Genomic DNA, 6,000 nt, shown 5'->3' on the forward strand with positions numbered 1-6,000 from the left:
TTCTTATTTTCCAGCACCAAGCCCCGTTCTGTTTTCAATTTATCAAGATCCTTTTATCAAATTTAGTCTTCTTTCTATAAGCAAATGTGACATTTTCTAAACTAATACGTTAAAATTCATCAAAAGTGGATGAAAAGGACATAAACATATATGTAAATAAGTGCATTTTGTTCTTGCTGCTCGACTTTTTTAGAAAATGAAATTTATTTTATTCTTGAATAAATAGAGATATAAACATCTTATTCCTTCAAGTCTAAGCTACTTATATTTTCTTTGAAAATCTGAAAATAGTGTTTTTCAGGCTTTGCTTAATCTTTCGAGAAACAGAGGGTAATACCTAGCCCTGGGTTTATCCAGAAAAATGCTTCCTCAGGCAAGTAACAATATACTGGTCATGAAATTCTGGTGGCTCTTTTCTTTAGCATTTTAAAAAAGTGGGGTTTGGGGCTGGAGCAATAGCACAGTGGGTAGGGCATTTGCTGCACGCAGTTGACTCAGGTTCTATCCCTAGCATCCCATATGGTTCCCCACACCTGAGAGGAGTAATATCTGAGCACCAAGCCAGGAGTAACCCCTGCGTGCTACTGGATGGGGCCAAAACAAAACAAACAAACAAACAGCAACAACAACAAAAGGCATAGTTTGGGGAAGGTGAATTCTCTCTAAGCCATCTTTCCATTTTTAAAAGCCTTTTTTTTTATCTACCCCTAGAATTTCTTCTATCTTCAATATAAATAGAAATTAAACTTTTTAATTTCCTATGTGCTTAAACTCCTGAATTTTTTTAAATGTACATTACCTTTCATTTTTCTTCATGATGTTGTATTTCACGTAAATGACTAAATTTTTATGATTTTTTTTCTGTTCTAGTTAACTTTCTGTAGACATTTGATTCTGTCACTTCCTTACTTTCTTTTTTTTTTTTTTTTTTTGTGGTTTTTGGGTCACACCCGGCAGTGCTCAGAGATTATTCCTGGCTCCAGGCTCAGAAATTGTTCCTGGCAGGCACGGGGGACCATATGGGACGCCGGGATTCGAACCGATGACCTCCTGCATGAAAGGCAAACGCCTTACCTCCATGCTATCTCTCCGGCCCCACTTCCTTACTTTCTAAAAGCCAACTTATTAAGTCTCTTAAGGAGAAGAAAAGTACTATCTTTCCTGTGTAGCAAGCAGATGGTTGTGTACTTTACACTGCAGTTTCAGAAAGGGTGGGAGTTACTGATGTCTTTCAAGAAGGTGAGATATTAGTCAGACCAAATCTCAAGAATTTGGGGGTGTATATCATCCAGCTAAGAAATTGCTACTTACTGTCAATTACTTACTTTCAATTCATTAAAATCCTTGATAATGTTACAGCTTTCTCTTATTTCTTTTATAATTCTGAAAAAGGCTTTATTTTATTAATTTTTAAAGTAAACTGGATTGTGCATCAATAATCCTTGTTTTATACTGTTGTCCCTATCACGTATGTTATCACATGAATGTATTGCCAGCAAATGCTCAAATCATCAGACATTGGAAAATAGGTTAGTTCTCTCAGGGGTACCTAACATTTTTTTTTTAACTTTAAAAGGGAATTCTTTGACAGGAAATATAGCTTTTCACTTGACCCTGGTCAGAGGGCTTCTAAGATATTTAAGTGAGTTGCAAGCAGAATATTTTTGTAAGTGTTGATGTTGTACAACAATAATCTACACATAAAATTTGTTCATATTTACATGTTACTATTAATCAAATTTCTAGTTCTTAAATTATTAAAAATTGCTGATGTATCAGGAAATAAATGGTATGATAGAAAAATTTATTTTCAATATAACTGAATGAGATTAAAGAGAAAATACCATGTTTGTCACAAAGTACAAGAATGACAAAAAATGACAAGAAACGATTGTTTCCAATTTTTTTTAAATCCTGCCCCTAAAACAACATAGAGTTCATATCAATCGTATTCACCCATTTAATTTGAATTAAATGTCTGGGCATTAAAATTTTCCAATATCTTTAAGTAAATTTAAAATAAATTTTCAGCTTTCTTACCAGAACCTCAAGGGATAGGTCCCTTTCTCTCTCACCGCTCTCTGCTCTGCATCAATTCACACAGGCCCTATCTATATTCCTCAAACACTTCCAGCTCTTTATGGAGGCTATCTCTTATATCTCTGAAAGGAATGGGAAGTATTTTGGGAGAGGGTGACATCTGCAGCAAACCTCTAGAATGATGCTACAAGCAAAGGAATGATTTGGAAGTGCTTTTGAAAGATAAAGACATTTAAAGTAATCTAACATTGATTGATGTGATTTTGGAAAAATTGCCTTCTATGAAAGATTAGCTGAGCTGTCAACTACAAAGTAGACACTCAGAGCTTATATTGAGTGGCTAATTTGTTGGAAAATCTTTTCTGTGTAGGTAGGAAACATTTTAACTTACCTTATCAGAAAGATTCTGTATTTGAGGTTATGACCTAAAAGAAATTGAAGTTGGCCCACAATGGTAGAGCTTTACATATGTGAGGCTCTGGGTTTGAACCCTGGCATGCAAAGAAAAAAAAGCCAAGCAAGCTGCACGCACACGCACGCATACACACACACACACACACACACACACACACACACACACTCATACACACTCACACACTCACACATCACCTCACATCACTTTTTTTAAATAATAGTTTCTTTAAGCACTGTGGTTACAGAATTCATAGTTTTAATCATTAGAATGCACACTGCCTTCACCAATGTAACTTTCCTGATGCCAACATTCCCCATTTCTCTCCCTCCCATTCTCACACCTTGTCTGTCGCTAGAGCATTCTGCTTCACTCTCTCTCTTTCTCTCTCTATCTCTCTCTTTCCTTTCTGACATTGTGGTTGCATTATTATCAATGGGGGTCCATGGTTATTACTTTATCCCCTTTCTGCACCCAGTTCTTATCCAGAGTGATCCGTTCCAACTATCATTGTCATAGAGTGTTAACCACACTGCATAAAGTACTAGCCATTCTTTGTAGCAAGCTTTATATCATGGGCTGGTCCTCCCAACCCTCATCTCTATTCTCTCTGCATATTATTATCATACGGTCTTTTATTTTTCTTATATCCCAAAGATGAGTGATACTATCCTATTTACATCTCTCTCCCTCTGACTCATTTCACTCAGCATAATAGTCTCCATGTCCGTCCATGTATAGGCAAATTTCAAGACTTTGTTTTTCCTAATGGCTGCATAGTATTCTATATATAAACTGTAGTATACAGTTTCTTTAGCCACTCTTCTATTGTTGGTACCTCATTTGTTTCCAGATTCTGGCTATAGTAAATAGTGCTATGATGAATATAGTGCAGAGGTCATTTTTGTATTGTTTTTGTGTTCCTAAAGTATATCCCTAGGAGTGGTTTTGTTGGATCGATCATATGGGAGTTCAGTTTCCAGATTTTTGGGGAATTTCCATATTGTTTTGGAGAAATTTTCATATTGTATTGTCCAGAAAGGTAGGACTAGATGGCATTCCCACCAGCAGTGAATGAGAGTTCCTTTTTTCCAACATCCACACTGATTGTACTTGTTCTTTGTAATGTGTGTCAGTCTCTATGGTGTGAGATGATACCTCATCATTGTTCTGATTTGCATCTCCCTGGTGATTAGTAATGTGGAGCATTTTTTCATATGTCTTTTGGCCATTTCTTTTTAGAAAGTGTCTGTTTATTTCTTCTTCCCATTTTTGGATGGGGTTAGATGTTTGTTTTCTTGTTGAGTTCTGTCAGTACCTTATATAGCTTAGATATTAGCCACTTATTAGATGAGTATTGGGTGAATAGTTTCTCCAATTCTTGGGTAGCCTTTATATTCTAGTCACTTTTTTCTTTGAAGTGCAGTTTCATGTAGTCCCATTTGTTTATCTCTGCTTCCACTTGCTTGGACAATGGTGTTTCCCTTTTAAAGATGCCTTTAGTCTCAATGTCATGGAATGTTTTGCCTATGTCTTCTATGTATTTTAGAGTTTCAGGTCTGATATCAAGGTCTTTAATCCATTTGGATTTGACCTGTGTGCATGGTATTAAAGAGAAGTCTGAGTTCACTTTTTGGTATGTGGCTGAGGTGTTGCCCTAACATAACTCATGGAAAAGGCTTTCTTTGCTCCACTTTGTGTTTCTTGCCCCTTTACCAAAGATTAATTGATTGTCTATCTTTTGGTCATTCTCTGAAGACTCAAGCATACTCCATTGATCTGAAAGTGTATCTTTATTCCAATACCATGCTGCTTTAATGACTATTGCTTTATAGTTTTAATGACTATTTTCTTGCTTTAAAGCTGAGGGAAGTGATGCCTCCCATCTTTTTCCTAAGGGTTGCTTTATCTCTTCATAGGTGTTTATTGTTCCCAATGAATTTCAAGAGTGTTTGATTCCATTTCTTTTTTTTTTTGGGGGGGGGGGTCACACTCAGCGGCAGCACACAGGGCTCTGGCTTTGTGCTCAGAAATCGCTCCTGGCAGGCATGGGGGACCAAATGGGATGCCAGGATTCAAACCGCCATCCATCCTGAATCTGCTGCTTGCAAGGCAAACACCCTACCCTGTGCTATCTCTCCAGCCCCATGATTCCATTTCTTGAAAAATGTCATGGGTGGGGCTGGAATGATAGCACAACAGGTAGAGAATTTGCTTTGCATGTGGGTGACCCAGGTTAAATCCCCTGTATTGCATATAATCACCAGGTCTGCCAGGAGTGATTTCTGAGCATAGAGACATGAATAACCTGAGTGCCCCTGAGTGTGGCCCAAAACCAAAAAAAGAAATTTTTTCATGGGTATTCTTAGAAAGATTGCATTAAATTTGTTCAATGCTTTGGGGAGTATTGCCATTTTAATTATGTTAATCCTCCCAATTATTGAACAGGATATATGTCTCCATTTCCTTGTCTCTTATTTCTTGAAGCAGTGTTTTGTAGTTTCTTTATAAAGGTCTTTCATGAAACCTTTAGTTAAATTAATTCTAAAGTACTTGAATTTCTGACATCACATTACTTTTATTTGCTCTTTTGGTTGGTGGAATAAGGAAGGAACAGGACAGAAGAAAATGAAAAATAAAGAGACATCTTTGACCCTTTTAAGTTAACATCAATGATAACTGATGTGTAGTTCGCTTTGTCTGGTATCAGTTCCTAAGAAGAATGTCAGTCAAGACTCTTGGTGCTTCCATCTACAAGATGCCAATGTTCAGGCTTTTAAAGAGAAAAGACTCATCAGTGCTCCATATGTACTAGGGGCTTTGCCATTTGGTGTGCAGTCTGGGTTCTGATTTGTAAACAGTGTAAAAGAAAGCTAGTCCTTTGTGACTCATTATATCAACAGTACAGACCTTTCTCTGCATCTGGTTAATGCCAATTTTAATTTTTGCTACTTTTCAAGCCTTAATTTTGTTGATCACCTACAGTCTATTGACCCTCAATCTCTTTTATGTGTGCTGAGCTTTTTTTGGTGAATGAAAATTTAGGAAATCTTAAACTCTCCCAGGATTGGTTCTCCCTTCAGGATTGCTTCCCCTCCACTGCAGGTGTTGCAAAGCAGGAACCAGTGGGGCAGGAATCAGTCAGGGATCTTAGACAGTCAGCCATTCTACTGATCTCATGGCCCAAGGATGTAGGTCAGGCCCTGGGGTGCTTGATTCCAACAGGCTTACCCTAGTGATTCTGGGGGACTTCCAGAGCTATCTGGTGGTATTCAGTGAGCCATGTGGTACCAAGAATTCAACACTGGTGCTTAGCCATTTAAAGCATTCATCCCTTGCCTTTTAACCCTTTTGTATTTTGTTTGTTTTTGTTTGCTTTGGAGATACATCTAATGGTATTCAGAGTTTACTCCTTGTTCTGATCTCAGGGGTCACTCCTAATGAGTGTGAGCCCCTAATGGGATATACCAAGGATGAAACCTAGGTTGTACATGTGCAAAGCAAGTGCACTACCCATTGTACTTTCTCTGGCACCAAGAGTAGGATTC

Source organism: Suncus etruscus, chromosome 1 (assembly GCF_024139225.1).
Source record: "Suncus etruscus isolate mSunEtr1 chromosome 1, mSunEtr1.pri.cur, whole genome shotgun sequence".
NCBI classification, from domain to species: Eukaryota; Metazoa; Chordata; class Mammalia; order Eulipotyphla; family Soricidae; genus Suncus; species Suncus etruscus.